This window comes from Artibeus jamaicensis, unplaced genomic scaffold (genome assembly GCF_021234435.1).
Source record: "Artibeus jamaicensis isolate MK-2021 breed Jamaican fruit bat unplaced genomic scaffold, CSHL_Jam_final scaffold_3307, whole genome shotgun sequence".
In the NCBI taxonomy this organism is placed as follows: domain Eukaryota; kingdom Metazoa; phylum Chordata; class Mammalia; order Chiroptera; family Phyllostomidae; genus Artibeus; species Artibeus jamaicensis.
The window spans coordinates 5,398,742-5,417,165 of record NW_026522040.1 but is presented as its reverse complement, the minus strand read 5'-3'; the positions used below and the strand labels follow the sequence as shown (position 1 = coordinate 5,417,165).

The 18,424-nt window shown below is 42.3% G+C and overlaps 1 long non-coding RNA gene across 2 annotated transcripts in view; it reads right to left on the bottom strand.

Annotated features, from left to right (window-relative positions):
* Nucleotides 1–18,424, bottom strand: part of LOC119064267 (uncharacterized) — a 143,228-nt gene that overhangs the window by 79,419 nt on the left and 45,385 nt on the right. For both annotated transcript variants that reach the window (XR_008390073.1, XR_008390074.1), the window contains one exon: nt 4,058–4,231. This is a non-coding gene — a long non-coding RNA (uncharacterized LOC119064267). The remainder of the gene's footprint in view (nt 1–4,057; nt 4,232–18,424) is intronic.

Here is an 18,424-nt window from a genome sequence, read left to right as displayed (position 1 = left end):
CAGTTACTGTCTATGGCTTGGCGTAGCATCCAGCTAAGATCACAGAGTGAGGCCCATGCAGGCTCACCACACACACACAGCACGAGAGCGTCCGGGTCCTGCCATTCTACCATAAATCCCAGTCTTCCTCCAGCAGAAGGCAAAGGAGAAAAGCTTAAGAACATTTCACTGCAGTGAGGAAACAGACATTAGTACTTGCCTTTTGAGAGAAGTCAGTTTGACAGAGATGAAACCAGCCAAGATGACAAAGGCAGTGCAACAGGAAGAAGAAAAACCCGGAGGTCATCAGGTGGTGGATCCCAAGGGACAGAGGAGGCTCAGTGGCAGGTGGGATGGAGCCGTGCTACACGAGTGCATCACCTGACCAGAGCAAGGGGGAGGAGGGGCATCACACATTTGAAGGGTGAATTAGCCTAGTAACGGTCACTATGCACGATCGGAACGACAGCAACCTGAGTAACACGGTGCAGCCACCGCCCAGTGCTGGGCAATCCCTGAGTTCATGCAAACAGGTGCCAGTCTGCCCTGTTGTAGGATTTTCTCCAACACTGCTCAGCAGCCCGGGTGCAAGCAAAGGACAAGATGGTCAGGAAGTGTACGGCTTTGGCAAGACAGAGATTTAAAACCTGGTCCATGGGTGCTCGGCTGGAGGGAAAGGGTGGTAGGAGGAACAGACAGGCACAGAGCAATGGAGCCAGCAGACTAGGGAGCTCAGAGCCATCAGAGGAGAGACGAGTTGTAAACTCTGCAGGACCAGGTGGATGGACAGGTGGGTGTGGTCAAATAGGGACTCCCTGACTTACTGACCTGAGCCATGAGCAGCTGAGGTCTAGGGAGTGGGGAGCTGGAAGGTGGTGAGATCATGGAGGATGAGAAGCCCCCAAACCCATACAGTCAGGGATACAGGTGGGTCATCCAATGAAGCTGGGTCAGGGTGGAGTACAGGTATCAGGGGAGGTTGGGGTAGTGAGAAAGTCAGCAGGTTACAATTGCAGGGGGTGCAAAGGCATGGTGAGACACACAGCTGATGCTCAAAAGGCCACCTTCTTCGTTACAGGAAGGTGAAGAAGCCAAGACCTAGTGGGCCAGGGCCAAGGATGGGCACCAGCAATTCCATCTTCGGAATAATTTTGCATCTCTGTAATAGTAAAATTAACCTACCTAATTGGTAATGCCTGCCAATTTTTAAATCTGAAAGATATGAATGAGTGTTTCCCCCTACTTTGTACAAAATAATAGACTATTTCTATGGATTGTTACAGGTTTCCTAAAATAAAACCTTTGGTGATTATGAAATGCACCTTAGTATCTTTAAAAGGGGTCACACATTTACCCACACACTGACAGAGTTAAGTAAATCAGTTATTTCTATTAGAATTTTTAAGTGCCAAGTTTTTATCACATCTCACACCAGCTGGAAACAAAGGCTTGCCTTTAAATTGGAACTCTTTCTCCCTTGTCTTTTGTACTGAAGATGCAGGAATCTGGTGCATTTTTACTAGCTCACCATCTTCTCTTACCTTGTCACCGATTCAACCTATGAACCCATTTATGACGCAGCATTTTGTGTTACTAAGCAAGTACTGGGGTGGCCAAAAAGTTCCCTTGTTTTTTTTCTGTAAGACAGTGATAGTAGCGCTTCGTTGTCTTTAACTTTGTTCTCAGCAATTTTGTTAGACTGTATTGTGGCAGCTGTCGTATCAGTGTGCATTTTTTAAAAACATCAAAATTGGTTAATTTTTGTGAAGCCATTTTAATATCAAAGACAGAAGAAAATAAGCAACAATTTTGGCATATTTTGCTTTATTATTTCAAGAATGATAAAAACGCAACTGAAATGTACAAAAAGATTTGTGCCGCGTGTGGAGTACGGGCGCTGTGACTGACCCAGTGTCGCAGTGGTCTGCGGGGTTTCCCGCCGCAGACTGCGCACCAGTCGATGCTCTGCGATGGAGGAGACCAGCTGAACTTGACAGTGGTCAGGTTGAGACACTAACAGAGAACAATAAACACTCTACGTGAGGAAGATGAGCCAACTCACTCAAAATATCCGAATCAACAGTCACTGGTAAAAATGAAAAGTGTGTCTTTTATTTCACAGAAAAAACTTAGTGTACTTTTTGGCCACCCTGATATTTCATGACTTCTCTATTTCTCTGAATAGAGGAACAGACCTGCTCAGGTACGACCCCTCCTTTGGGGAAATTTCACTGACACCCACACCTCTAGTCTCCATTCTCCCTGCAAGAACAGCTCTGTTAATGCACTTAGTACATTTGCATGTCAACCAAACAAGCTTGATGACCTTAGACAAGTACTTAACCTCCCTGGGCCCTAATTCATTCATGTGAAAAATAGAAAAAATAACAGCAACACCTAATAGGGCTTTTGTATCAATTCACAAGTTAAAACCAATGTCTACAAGGCCCTCAGAGCAGTGCCTGGCATGTGCAGTAAGTGCTACACAAGGTTTTCCCATCATTATAACCCTGGTTATTTAAATGTCTCTCCTTTTGGACTTGCCAGCACCTCTAACATACAGACAGAGTCTCCATCTCTGTAGCCCCTATGCCCAGCACAGTGACTGGCAAAGAGCAGAAATTCAGTGAATGAATGCATCGCAAATCAACTAATAAATTGATGTTTATCTTATAAAAATGTGGAAATGTATTTATTAAAAATCATAAGCCAAAGCATTACCTTCTTTATATTTATAACCCACCTGGTTTAAAAATCATTTAAGGCAGTTCACAAACTACAGCCTGGCACTTCAAGTATGTAATTAAATGAAACAAGTTAAAATTAAGGGCAGAACTGCATCACCGATGCCACTGAAATGTCAGTGTCAGAACGGTTTTCTTTAGGATTAAGTAAGTGCATTTACACACACAGTCTGTCTAAGAATTAAACCTGTTTCACTTTTGCTACAGAAAACACAGTGTCCAGAGCCTTGGCTCAAACAGGTACCGCTGTCACAATTTCTTCCACAGACCCAGGGAGGAGGGGGAGAGGGGACCGACCAAGTTCACCTACTTAATCTGCCACATTTCTGCAGCACAGTCTCAAAGTTATTGGCAACAGAAGGGAATCAATCAGCAGCGACGTTCAATAGAAAACTCGGATGACTGTGGCTACAAGCTCCAAAGGCTCCTGAAGCCCACGGGTGTCCCGAGTGGGGAGCTGGCTCCTCCAGGCTCCAGGAGAAAGCAGCCATTTGCTGCTGTATTTTATGAGTTTCACATTTCTTCACAACAGCTGGTTCAAGGGTCATAATATAACCCTCTTTAAAAATGGCACTGTTAGTATCTTAATATTCTGGTTCTTTTCAGATTTCTAGCCCTACTGAAAATGAGTCTGTCACGTAACCAGCAGGAGTTTGCTCTTTCCCGATGCCCCTTACTTACTAAAAGGGAATTTCAGGAAAGTCCACGTTAAATAAAGTCTGAGAGTGTTAGTGTTTCGGAGAGAAACAGACATGACCGCCACACGGCAGCAGAAACCTGTGTGAAAAGGATGAGAGTGGAGAGACAAAGGAGAACCTGCAGGAAACCCAGGCTGCCTGCGTGTACTTGGCGAAAGAGTCCTCATTCCTACTCAAGAATGGACGAGCCTGCTACTTTCTCCCGAGCCACAGAGCGGTATGTGCCGGTCGTCTAAGGTAGACTAAAATAACTAAAGCACTGGAATAAGCAAGTATCAACTCAAGCACTGAAAGAAGAAACAAATGATTAATAAGCTTCTCTTCTCCACACCCTAGAATTCCTACTGACAACGCACTCAAACGGGCACAAGGAAAGATGATGGCTTTTCCGAGTACCGTCACAGCAGTAACTTCTCCTCTGCTCTCCCAAATGAGCCAGCATTAATAAATATAAACATTCCCATTAGAGAGAAAGTAGTAAAAAGAGAAGGACAAAACATAACACACACACGTCCTACTAGTGTGTTTTTCTACAATTAAGTGTTAAGCTTTTAAATGAAAAAAAAAAAAAAAAGAGTACTGAGGTCTCAATCTAACAGGGATTGCATTTGAGGGCTAATATTTCCAAGTACATACCTCTTTGCTCCTCATCTTTTAATTACTGCACAAATGGTTGCCTAGGAAACCTCCTGACTGGATGACGAGGCTCAAGTGAATTCTCATTTCCCAGCCTGCAGGTATGACTCACTCACTGCCTTTGCTCCCATAAATAAGTCCTCCCGAGTCCTTAGACGCAGATATTTTTGCAACCTGGATGACATTAGAAAAGCAAAATGAGAATAATTATTCATTTTGAATGTAGGTTTCTAACAGGAATAAAAGTTAAGCACAACACTCTCTCCACATGAAGTGTAAGAAAGGCATATTCTCAAATATGCCCATAGAATCTGTATCAGGGAATTATGCAGTGTTACTTTTATGGCAACCTGTTCACCTGACGGCGATTAAACGGTACAACAAAAGAGAACAGAGACGATAGCAAACAGTAAGACCACAGAGAAACCAGAGGAGAGTTGAGAGGTCTGACCCCCCCCACCAAACCACTGCAAATGCACTGCACCCTGAGGTCAGGTTCCCTCACATTTCTCACAACCTGGCTACACCTCTGCCCTAAATCCTTTGACAGTGACGAGAAAACACAGCAAAGATCACCATGTGTCAGCAGGTATGTCACCTGGGACAAGGGCACATGTGAAGGTTCTATCTTAACCTCGGCAGATGCCCCACAGAGGACTAAAGCAGATTCAGCCTGCAGATTTCTGAGGAAGGGTAGAATCTTATGTAATGAAGCAAATTATAGCAGCAGTAACTGAGAACAGCCTCAAGGCCAAGGCTGAGCCCAGATGACAGCATGGCCCTGGAACTGCTTTGTTTAATGCCTCCCTGTGTCCACACTCTTTTGCAGTGTGACATGGGGCAGTCCTCACATCAAAAGGGGAAATATATTTCTCCACCCCTTTGCATCTGGGCTGGCCCTGGGCCTGCTTAGACAAATCAAACAAGGAGAAAATGGCTTTGAACAGGCCAAAAGGGGCCTGCCTCGAAGCCTCTGCTCTTCAAACTGCTTCTGGGACCTCGGGACACAGATGGGACCAGCTGGGAAGGAGGGGGCAGAGCAGTTGGGCCCCGGGCTGGAGGCAGAGTCCGCCTGTCCCTTACCCTGAACCGGGGGCCTGGACTCCTTTCTCTGAGCTCTTATCTCAGTCTGGCTGCTTCCTCTAACACCTCTTCATTCTCATCTCAACATCATCATCTTTCTTTCATTGTGATAAGAACAATCACGGTCTCAATTTTAAAAGTTAAAACCTACTCCTCTGGAGAAGAAGCAGCTACTAAGTCCTGCCTCCACCCCCAGCTATGCTCCTGTCTCAGAGCTATTCCACGTGGAGGGGCTGGGGAGGGAGGAGGGGTAAGGGACAGAAGGGCCGCACTCAAAGCCCTCATCATTTTCCCTGGGAAATTAAAGGATTCTGCTAACACCCACCCAGGCCACTCCAGCCTCACACTGTGCCTAGTGCACTGCTAATGCTAATGGCTGGGCTTCCAAATTCCCTCGGCAGCTCCCTGAGGCTCTCAGAGTAAAACACCTATCCTGTCCTCAGCTTAGTTTTACACAGCTCTTCACCGCAGACCCCTGAAAACTTGACTGCACTCCATGAGGACCTTGAGCCTATAAAAGAAAAACTGCCCCAAACCTGCTCTGGAACAGAACCAAGTGGCCTACTACATAATTCATAACATTCCAGTGGGGAGAAATCAACAGCATTTCAGATAAAATGCTTTTTTTCTACTGCAATTTTCTAACGAACTTCAAGAAGACTGAGGCTAGTTCTAGAGAACTCATTCCCATTTTCTAGTTCAACTCTCAATTCCAGTTAGCTACAGCCTGAAGATTTTTGGGTCCAAGATGGCGGCAGATTAGGTGGAAGCTACACCAGCCCCCTCCCAGGACCAAACTGGCATGACAACTAAATTATAGGAAAGGCATCCCAAATAACCAGCTGAAGACTAGCTGGAGAGACGCCTTATAAACGAGAGAACTGAAGGGACAGCCACCAGGATACCTGTGCTGAGTCACTCTCCCACACGGCAGACACCACCTTTCTCGGGTGGAACACTCCCCTCCAAACAGCATCAGCCAGGGGGGAGGACAATAGCTGCACCCTCTGGATTCCCTGCAGCCCCACCCAAGTGAGAGCACTTAAATATGTAAAGCAAATCATGACAGGCATACAGGGAGAGACTGACAGTAATACAGTCACAGTAGGAACTTTTACGCCCATTGACATCAATGGATAAATCTCCCAGAAAGAAAATCAAGATGGAAATAAGGGTCTTAAATGACTCGCTAGATCAAATGGATTTAACTGATCTCTTCGGAGCACTTCATCCCAAAGCAGCAGAATATACATTCTTTTCAAGTGTGCATGGAACATTTTCTAAGATAGACTACATGTTAGGACACAAAACATATTAGTAAGTTTAAGAAAATTGCAATAATATCAATTACCTTGTCTGACCACAATGCTATGAAACGAGAAATTAATCACTTAAGAAAACTGAAAAACACACAAAGACATGGAAGCTAAATAACATGTTACTGAACAATGACTAGATTAACAATGAGACCAAGGAAGAAATCAAAAGATATTGAAACAAATGGAAATGAGAACACAACAACCCCAAATCTGTGAGACACGAGAACACATCCTAAAGGGACAATTCACAGCACCACAGGTCTACCTAAAGAAACAAAAGCTCGCAGTCTAACTTGACACTCAAAGGAACTTGAAAAAAGAACCACGAACAAGGCTCAAAGTGAGTAGTAAGAGAGAAATAATAAAGATCAGGACAGGAATAAATAGAGTCTAAAAAACAAAACAAAAGATCAATGAATCCAAGAACTGGTTCTTTGAAAAAATAAACAAGACTGACAAACTTTTAACCAGGTTCATCAAGAAAAAAAGGAGAGAAGATCCGCATAAATAAAATCAGAAATGAAAAAGGAGAAGTAACAACTTTTACACCAAAGAAATACAAAATACCGTATGGGAATAGTACGAACAACTACACGACAACAAACTGGACAATCGGGATACATTTCTAAAAATGTACAGATTCCAAAACTAGGTCAGGAAGAATCAAGAGAACCTGGAGTCCAGCTCCCAACTAGTGAAATGGAAGCAGTAAGCAAAACACTCCCGACAAACAAAGGCCCTGGACTGGGTGGGTGGTTCACAGAACTAGAACAAGTATTCCAAAATTTTACGTGGGAATACGAAATACCCCAAACAGCAGCAGCAATCCTGAGAAAGAAGAACAAAGCTGGAAGAATCATGCTACCTAGTATCAAACTATAATACGAGGCCAGAAGTAATCAAGATAGCATGGTACTGGCATGAAAACAAACATATAGACAAGTGTAATAGAACAGAGAGCCCAGAAATAAAGCCATGCTTTAAAATCAATTAATATTCAACAAAGGAGGCAAAAACATACAATAGGCTAAAGATAGTCTATTCAATAAATGGTGTTGGTAAAATTGAACAATACATGCAAAAAATGAAACTAAACCACCTTCTTAAGCCACACACAAGAATAAACTTAAAATGGAATAAAAACTTAAATGTTATTCTCAAAACCATAAAAATCCTGGAAGGAAACATAGGCACCAAACTCTCAGGCATTTCTCATAGCAACAGTTTTTCTGATATATGGCTTCAGGCGAGGGAAACAAAAGAAAAATAAAAAAGTGGAACTACATCAAACTAAAAAGTTTTTGCACAGCAAAGAAAACCAATCAACAAAATGAAAAGACAACCCACTGAATAGAAGAACATATTCACTAATACGTCTGGATAAGGGATTACTATCCAAAATTTATAAAGAACTTTTTAAATTCAAGACCAAAAGAACCCCAACTCCAATTTAAAAATGGGCCAAGAACCTGGACACTTTTCCAAAGAGGACATGTAAATGGCCAGCAGACACATGAAAACATGCTCAATGCCACTAACCGTCAAGAGAAATGCAAATTAAAACCACAGTGAGCTATCACCTCACACCTGTCAGAATGGCTATCATCAATAAATCAACAAACGAGGGCTGGAGAGGATGTGGAGAAAAGGGAACTCTTGTGCACTGTTGGTGGGAATGCAGACTGGTGCAGCCACGGTGGAAAGCAGTGTGGAGTTACCATATTTTTCAGACTGTAAGATGCACTTTCCCCAAAAATTTGGGAGGAAAATTAGGGTGCATAGTATAGTCCGAATATAGCTTACCTGGCTTGCTGTGTGTGTGGGGGGGTGTCGGCCTATGTTATTTAACTGTTATTAAATATTTTACCACATTTTCCGCTTCAAAAAACTTTTTTATTTTCCTCCTCTAAAACCGAGGTGTGTGTTATGGTCCAAAAGAAATTCAGTACTTCAAAAACTTTAAAATGGAACTGCTTTACGACCCAGTGAGTCCATTTCTGAGACCTGACCTGAGGAAACCCGAAACACTAGTTCAAAAGAATATAATCTCCACTATGTTTACTGCAGTGTTATTCACAATCAAGATTTGGAAGCAGCCCAAGTGTCCCATCAGTAGATGAGTGAATTAAAAAAGCTGTGGGGTATTTACAAAATAGAATAGCACCTGGCTGTAAAAGAAAGAAGAAAATTTTACCCTTTGCAACAGCATGGACAGACCTGGGGAACATTATGTTAAGTGAAATAAGCCAGTCAGAGAAAGACGAGTACCACATGATTTCACTCATATGTGGAATCTAATGAACAAACTGAGCTAACAAGCAAAATAGACCAACTCGTAGACAGAGAGCAGGATGACAGCTGGGGGTGGGGAGGGGTTAGGGAGAAGGGACCGAGCAATAAAGGAAAAAAGAACAACTCACGGACATGGACAACAGGGTTGTGATTGCTGGGGGCAGAGGGGTGGGTAAAGGCAGGAGGGGTAAAGGGGAGAAAAATGAAAAACTACAATAAAATATAATTAATAACTTTAAAAAAATAATACAAGATTTTTAACCAGACGTTCTTTTCAAGGATTTACTCATTCTTTCTTCCTATGAGGTGTTCCTACCCAGAGCAAATCCACCAGGGGCCTCTTCCCTTGTGACACGTGCTCATAACTGAATTGTCTGAGCAGTTTTCTTAACCAACCCTAACCTCACGTAGGTCCTAACGCCCTGCAGTTCCCAGCGTGCTCCTGGGTCTCCAGCCTCTACAGGCCACTGAACAGGCAGCAACCTCCCCCAAGAGCGCCCTCAGAACCTGATAGAGGGCTCTGAGGGCGCCCCCAGCTCTCTGTCTCCCCTGACTTATCACAACCCCATCTTCTCTAAGTTTCCTGGCAGCCGCCCTCCTGAAGCCAGACCCTGCGTCAGTGCCCCCAGAATGGCTTGCCTTGAGTATCCGACTACTTCTCAGCCACAGCTGCGGCCATGCTGCGCACGCGCTCTCTCTAGACTCCAAGCTCACGAGGGAAGCCCTGGCCCTTGTACTTCTGTACCCGCCACCTCATCACTGAGCCTGGCTCAAAGTGGGTACACGATAAACGTTTGTAAGCTTAGGGCTGAAGTCAACCCCACTTTTAGACACTCTGAGTTTGGACCAAGACAAAAAATCAGATGGGATAATCTGATATTAAGGCTCTGATTTCTGCATCTTAGTGTGACAAAGCTGAAAAAATTGTACTAGAAGAGGTCACCACTGGGCAGCTTAGAAACCATCCCCGAGATTCGGCCTGGCTGGTTCTGAAGACAGTCTCCTTCCGGGAGGGCGGCTGGGAACCCAGGAGGCAGCCCCCACAGTTAGCTCTCTCCAACGAACCCGGCACCCGGCCAGGCCTCAAGGACGGACTTGGGCCCGCTGAAAAGCACACACAGGACAACGGGAGGCAGTTCAGATCTTGACATTTTACAACCAGAGGGAAAACACAGGGTATTTTAGAGAAGAAGCAACGGTCAAGGAGAAATAAAACATGAATAACAGCTTTAAAGTCTCCTTACAAAGCCGAATCTTCCTGGCATAATAAGAACATGAAACCTCAGTTTTTCATGAAAATGCCAGGTAAGTTTGAGATGTAAAGATCTGAGAGATGAACTAGGAAAACACAAGAGAAACTTTTTCGTCTGTTGGTTGGTTTTGGATGGGGGTTGGAATACTTCTCAAAGCCTCCTGGGAGTGCAGCCTTGGTCCCCACCCATTTCCCATCAGTTGGTCCTCTCTCTCGGGAACTGTCCTGAAGAACAAACACCGCCCAGGAACCTGGGCACCGTGCTGGCAGAGGACATGGCAGACAACCCCCAGGCACTCTGCTTTCTCTACACCAGCCGCTGGTTTTCCTCTAATTTAAGAAAACATCCATTTGGTGCCACCCCTGCAAGTGGGCTTGCCGAGGGGTGGAACGGGCGGACGGCAGGCTCCTCCTGTTCACTGCTGGGGTTTTCCCTGTGACCCTGGGGACACAGGTGTGTATGTAAGCGGAGCCCCGTCCCCCAGAAGCCAGGCACTGCCTCACAGAGGCTTCGGAAAGCACAGGTGATCCACACTAGAGGCTTCTGGCTTTTTCATGGCACTCCACCTGCACGTGGTATGTCATGGCACTTCATCCCAGGATATTTTCCCCCAAATTGCTCCACATTTATCCTCCTTTTTTAAGACCACTTCAAGAAACTGACCTCTACAGTAACAGCAGATAGCAACCCTGCCGGATCAGAGCGGTAGAAACCTGCCTGACTCTGAACTTGAAGGACAGGAGAACCTGCAGCTCAAGGGGCGGGGCGGGTGAAGGAGGCGCACATTTAGTGTGGAACAGGGCAGGTACCGGCCCACTGTATTCCAAGCTCTGCAATTTTCATTACCTACTGCAGGAAAAAAGAGCCAGGATATAACCAAAGATCAGATACCTAATAGGCCTCTGACCTACCTAAGAACAAATCAATTTTTTATATTTCATTTCATCATGCTCAGCTCTTCTCATTTTTACACAGCCACACGCAGAAAAAAGAATGAGTAATATTCAGACACAGTAACGGCAAAATGAACAGTCCTCACACATCGGACGCGTGCGATGTTCACCCCATGCCACATTCTTCACACACGGGAAAACTTCAGAGGGGGCTTATTATAGAACACGTGGGAATCCCCCTGATGACTTTAAGAATCTTTTAAGTGACTGAAAGCAGAATTGAGGGGCCAAGGAAAGGATTTCCCCTATGGCTGATTAAAAGCACTATTCTGTTTTTGAGTTGTCACACCAAGGAACCATGAAATGAGCAAAACTCTCAATGTATTTTTTTAAACGTTTTCTCCTAGTACTGGATTTTAAGACTGACAGAGACAAAATACTCTTAACGAACGCAGAACTGTGTCTTACGTAAGTTCACAGTACTGAGAAGGAACATGAAGTTCTAATGTTCTGAAAATAGACTTTAACTGGTCCACTTAAATGAAATGTTTGCAACTATGAAGTCCAATGTCTGCAACTGTGGATGTGCAAAACTGGTCTCTTTTGGCATCACAAACTTTACTACAAGGTTTCTTTTTGAAGCAGTAAGTTACCTTAAAAGCATGTAAAATGACAATGCAATGAACAAAAACATATGTAATTTCAAGAACATTCTTAATATACTAAAAATAATTTATTCTTCTTTCATTCTTATTTAGAAATGGACTTGAAGTAAAAATACAGTCATTGGAGTTGAGCACAAATATCAGACAAAAAATCCAAATCCATTGAGAATTTCATCTCACGAGCAACACAAACACCAGAGGCAGCCTGTGACCTGAACTCCTACGCCTGGCTCAGCGCCTGCGCTGGCCGCAGGGGCGGGTGCAGGGCCACCTGCTGTGACGTCAGAACCTGTGTCACAGGGCACCGAGACTCATGAACTGCTAAAGCAATCTCATACATAGAAAAATTTTCATCAAAATAATCAGACTAAATATACTCTGTTGCACTGATTAGATAAGCTCCAGTATGGATAAAACATTCTCACGCTCAATTCCTTCCCCAACTGTAGAAGACGAGGCATCCTTTAGCTGGAAGAATTAAGGACCAGCTGTGCAGCCCCAGGAGCAGAATGGCCCAGGCAGCACAAGGATGCCCCGCGCAGGGTCTAAAGATGCTAAAAGAAAACCAATAAACCAAACATATAAGGACTGGAGGAAAGATTCGACACAGCTACTAACTACATAAAATCTGCCTTAGGCCTAGCTATTTTTATTAATTCCTAAGACTTTAAACACACAATCTATACAGTGGCCAAAAAAAGTATAGCTATGGTTCAAATAATACGACAGGGTACAGATAAACTGAACAATTAACAAAGTTCTTAAACCAAGTCTACAGTGTATATAGTGTCTTATTTATGGGAATGGGGGCAGGGGATAGATTTCCGGGGTAGAAACCTGGTGACCACTCCCCTGGTGGCCAGATGATCAAGGTCAAGTGGGTCTCACATTCCCTTCATAGAGTAGGAATAAGAATGTCACTTCACCTCTGCGGTTGTCCCCTCAAAAACCCATAATCCCAGCCTAATAATCAGAAAAACAGAAGCAAAAGTCCAAACTCAGGGACGTCCTCCACGTTATCTACCAGAATTCCTCCCAACTGACAAGGTCACCCATAACACGCAAGTCTGAGAAACCGTCGCAGCCAGGAGAACACTAAGAAGACATGACGACAAGATGTAACAGCAGACGCTGGGTGGATCCCGGAACAGAGACAGGATGTCAGGGAGAAACCAGTGAAATCTGAGGGAGGCGCAGATTTTAGTTAACAGTACTGTACCAAAGTTCGTTACGTAACTTTGACAAACACAACCTACCACTGTAAGAGCCAGCAGTTGGGGTAACTGGATGAGGGACATATGGGAACTCTGTGCTACCTTCTCAGATTTTCTCCAAACCTAAAACTACTTTAAATAAAGGGCTCATTTCAACTTTTAAAAACCGAGCCCACGGCACCATGTGTGTGTGGCAGCACCGGTCACACCCACACGCACAGGGTAGGACCCCGACCATTCTGGACAGTGACCAACAGACACTTCAGTCAATTTGGGAACCTAAGATGCCAAGAGACCACAGATGGCACACATGTGACAAAAACAAACATCTCTGAAGTGCCTAACACTTCCATCTGAAGTGAAAAACAGGCCATTTTATGCAAGGGAAAAAAAAAAGACAAAAGGCTAAATGGGCTGGCCGGGAGCCACAGCACTGTGAAAACACAGGACAAAGCATCCTCCGGGGCCACCACCACTGCCAGAACCCAGGCCCTGTGAGAAAGAGGTACGCAGACTTCCCTCACTCGCCTGGCAGGCTGTGAGTGCTAGTCTTCACCTAAGAGAGGGTAAATCCGGGGGAAGGAGGAGGGCAGATGTTACCGACTATTGTCACGAATCTGCTCAGCCTGGGCACGGTGGCACCACGCAAGCCTGTCTGGGAAGGGGGGACGAAGCCTCTGCCACGCTGCTCAACACAGAAAACGGTGTCTTTGCACTGTAAATGTGTGGTGCGCGTCTGCCTGGTGGGACTGCTTTCATTGCCTTGAATTTCAATCAAGAAAGAAATCTGAGGATTATTTCTTCATTGCCTTGAATTTCAATCAAGAAAGAAATCTGAAGATTGTATCTCTTCCAACCTGAAAGTTCCAAAATTCATAAACTTTCAGCAAATATGATTTATATCTTGTTTGAAAACATGTACCACACACATGTACGATTAAAATCATACCAAGTATCTTTCCGAATCACAATGGAATGAAACTAGAAATCAACAACAGAAGACAAACTGGAAAATACGCAAGCATGTGGGACACAAACAACACTCTTAACAATATGTCATAGAAGAAATCAAAAGGGAAATGAGAAATCAAAAGAAAATATCTTGAGAGAAACAAAAACACAACATACCAAAATGTATAGGATGCTATGAAAGCAACACTAAGAGAGAGGCTGATAGAGGTGAACACCTACGATAAAAAAAATTCCAAATAAACAAGCTAACTTTATGCCATGGTGAACTAGAAAACAAAGAATAAACTATGCCAAAAGTTAGCAGAAGGAAGGAAATAATAAATATTAGAGCAGAAATAAACAAAATCAAAGGTGGAAAAACAATAGAAAAAACCCAACAAAACTAAGGGTTGGTTTTTTGAAAAGGTCAAGAAAATTGACAAACTCTGACAAGGACTAAGTAATAGAAAATGCAATAAAATCAGAAATGCAAGAGGACAGCTAGTACTGATGCCATAGAAATAAAATGTTTATATAAACAACTATATACTAATAAACTGGATAACCTAGAATGGATAAATTCCTACAAACATACAACCAACAAGACTGAATCATGAAGAAATAGAAAATATAAACAAATCTACAACTAATAAGTAGACTGAATTGGTAATCAAAAACTTCACAACAAAGAAAAGCCCAGAACCAATGACGTCACTGGTGAATTCTATCAAATACCTGAAGAAGTACTGAAGCTACTTTTCTTAAGTTGGTACAAACATTAAGGACAGACGTGTAGACCAATGGAACAGAACAGAGAGGCCAGAAATAGAAGCACACGCACAGTTAACTGACCTTCAATAAGGGCACCACGAATACACAAAGGGGAAAAAGGACACTGTCCTCAATAAATGGCGCTAGGGAAACTGGACACCCAGATGCTAAAAAATCAAACTGGAGCCCTGACTGGTATGGATCAGTCGGTTATGTGTCAATCCACAAAGCAAAATGTCACTGGCTCAATCCTAGTAAGGGCACATGCCTGAGGCAACTGATGGATGTTTCTTTCTCCCTTCTCTTTATCCGCTCCTTTCCCTCTCTCTAAAAATAAATAAAATCTGAAAAAAAACAATAAAAACATGAAATTAGACCTTTATTTTATATCATACACAAATGTCAACTCAAAAATTGGTTAAAGACTTCAATGTAAGATCTGAAACTATGAAACTCCTAGCAGAAAACATGGGGGGAAGCTTCATGGACATTGATCTTGCAACAAAAGCAAAATTAGACAAGAGGGACTACAAAAACTAATAAGATTTTGCACTGGCAAAGGAAATAATCAACAAAGTGAAAAGAAATCACAGAATGGGAGAAAACATTTGCAAACTGCATATGTATATATAGTTATGGATATGCTATACCCACAATCTATAAAGACACCCTACAATCCAATAGTAAATAAGTAAAATGATTTAAAAATGGGCAAAGGACTTGAATAGACATTTCCCCAAAAACCACGTACCTGTAGAAACAGATATAAAAAGAGATGCTCAACATCACTAATCAGGGAAATGCAAATCAAAACCACAATGAGATATCATCTCACCTGTTAGGATGGCCATTATCCAAAATAAATAGATAACTAAATAACAAGTGTTGGCAAGGATGTGAAGAAATCGGTAGCCTTGCGCGCTGCAGGTGGAAAGAAATGTACAATGGTGCAGCTGAGGTGAAAAACGGTATGGAGGTTCCACAAAATACTAAAAGTAGAACTGCTGTATGATCCAGCAATTATATTTTGGGTATCTTCAATCCAAAAGAACCAAAAACAGGGTCTCAGGACATTTGTACCCTTATTCATCGCAGCATTCTTATTAGCCACGAGGTGAAAACAGCCATCCACGAATGAATGAATAAAGAAAATGTGGTATACACTTACAGTAGAATATTAATCAGCCTTTAACAAGAAGGAAATCCTGCTACATTTGACAATATTTTAGAGGAACCTTGAGGGCATTATGCTAAGGGAAATGAGCCAATCACAGAAGGACAAGCACTGTGTGAGTTCCATGTACATGAGGTACCCAAAGCAGCCCCACTCGAAGACGCAGGAGCTCAGAGGAGAAGGGCGGTTGCCAGGGGTGATGAGGAGTTGCTGTTCAGTGTGTGTAAAGTTTCAGTCATGCAAAATCAAAGAGTTCTCGAGACCTGCTATCTGGTATTGTGCTTACATTAACAATAATGTACTGTACTCAGGAATCTATGAAGGTAAAAAAGGAGGAATCACCATTCTCTTTATGTTCAGGAACACATACGCACTTAGTAAAAGTGTAAAAACATATGTGAGAATGGCAAACACCAAACTAAGGCTAGTTAAGGCTAGTTAAAACACACATCATGTTTTAATAATCGTATAACATTTTAATTCCATAATCTTCCTTATGCTTTCCTCACATGCCTGCAATATTCTGTAATTTAGAAAAGGCCCTATGTCATTTATGCTCTACCATCTTTTTACCACAATAAACAAGAGGGATGACATTCATGTGGACGACAAATTATCATGGATGTTACCAAATTCTGAAATAAGAACAAATTTTTGTAGTGCAACCAAATAAATAAAAAAGAGCTATAGCATTCTTTTCTCTTTTATATTCTTTTTTTTATTGTTGCAATCTTGAAAGCATTTACAAGTTGGAAACTCCTTAGTGTACCCAGCAATGATCATTCTAAATTGGCTCCTACACAGATAAAATCCTGTATAACTTCTGTAGTTGTTCTACTTCTCTTTCTCCTGCTTAAGAAATTATCAGATTTCAAGGGAGTGAGAGTAAAACTATAGAGATAACTTTGCTTTTGTCAGTTTCAGACACAGTGGCGCCATAATTTGAATCAAGGCAGTATGACTGTGAACAAGGAACAAGCCTCAGAGAAAACTCTAAAAGTAGTATTCAGAATAAAAGGAGATGTCCAGAATTGTTCTTTCTAAATTCCAACATTTTCCAATTTAAAAAGCTGCTAAAGTATAATCATAATTATGTAAAACACAATGTGCTCGTGAGACAAATGCTAGCAAAATAAAAAGCTGTCCTGGATAATTTAAATCAAAAAACAGGTTGACATGAATCATTCACAGAGCTGACATAAAACTGTTTACTTAAATTAGAATAATTGCACAACTGCCAACTTCACTGTTTATCTCTGATCTTCATTTTCAGTGTCTAAGTATGTTAAAATTTCGTCCATGCCCTTGAGGTTGGTCCATACAAATCGTGTCCTTCCACATTCCCGCCCAACCTTCCGAGCTGTGTGTGACAGCAAAATATCACATAAATTCAGAAGCTGGAAGAAAGGGAAAGAGTGCAGGGGGACAGGACGAAAAACTCAAGATTTCCTAACTTACTAATTTAGGGTAAAACAGGTTTCATACAGATTGATTCAAGGCATTGAGCACCAACCATCCAAATTTTTCTCTAACCGACTGTAATTATTCAGGACCAGTACTAAGAAACTAAACTTTGTGTTCTATTATTTGTTTGATAGAAAAGATTTATAGACACAGTTGGAAAGGAGGAGGAAAAATAATTTAAAAATCAAAATTCTCACATATAGGCCAAAAAACATTGTTTTACTTGGAATGAAATCTGTAATGATTTATGTTTGGCAAAAGCTTTCCTATTTTAAAGGAATTTTAGTCACAATCTCTTCCTTTTCATCACTGTATGTTTCGAACGCTTCTGCTCCTTGACACTGTCAAAAAGTCTTTTTCTTTAGCAGTTTCCCAGCAATCACCTGGATCCTAACTCTTGAGGCATATTTTAGGTAGGAATTCAGATCTCAAGTTCAGGTTATTGACAACAGAGGCACGCCCTCTTGTGGCACAGAAGAAAACTGCCTGTCACTGGTACTCAAGCCCAGGAAGTCATTTCTGAGTTTTCCAGCAGTGGAGTGGGAATTTAATGTCTTCAAGCAACTGGTATTCCTCAAGGTAGCTCAACCAATATATTTAATGTAGCACCTGACCACACATTACAAGACAGTAAGTCTGACGCAGTAGGCAGAACCCATTTCTAACTCCTACTGTTTGATATAGTTTCAAAGCCACAGTTCAGGTTGTATTTTTTGTTTATATGCTCACGATCATTGAAAAAAATAAAGCGAACAGTGGGCAAAACTTCACTTAAAAAAAAGGAGTTATTTTCCCAATTATTTTCAACACTCTCAAAAAGTACGAAGATAGGGTATTACTTTGTGTATCATGGATCTACTTGTTACCCAAAGTACTTCCTTCAAAGGGACATGGCAGAAATCACAACTTCCCAGATAGTGAGCTGTCTCCTCCATTTATCTCCCAGGGCACGTGACACTCTGTCACACCCCTCGCTTCTGTATCCCCACACATATGTCTTGTCTCCCAAGTGACTGACAAATAGGAGTGTCCCACAAAACTTTGTTGACTACAGGGTATGTTTTGGAAGAGGGGAAAGGAGAAAAAAGTAGAATTTGGTTAAAGAGCAGGTACTTTATTTGGAAAAATGGCTTAATGAATTTCAGTTAAGGAATTAGTTGTTTCTGCAATTTTTTTTGTATTTGCATGAACTTGGGCAGAATCATGAGCAAAATGTTCTAGGGCTGTTTGATTTTTCATTAAAAAAACTTTTCTACCTGCAAGATGCTCACTTTTACCTGAGGAAGTT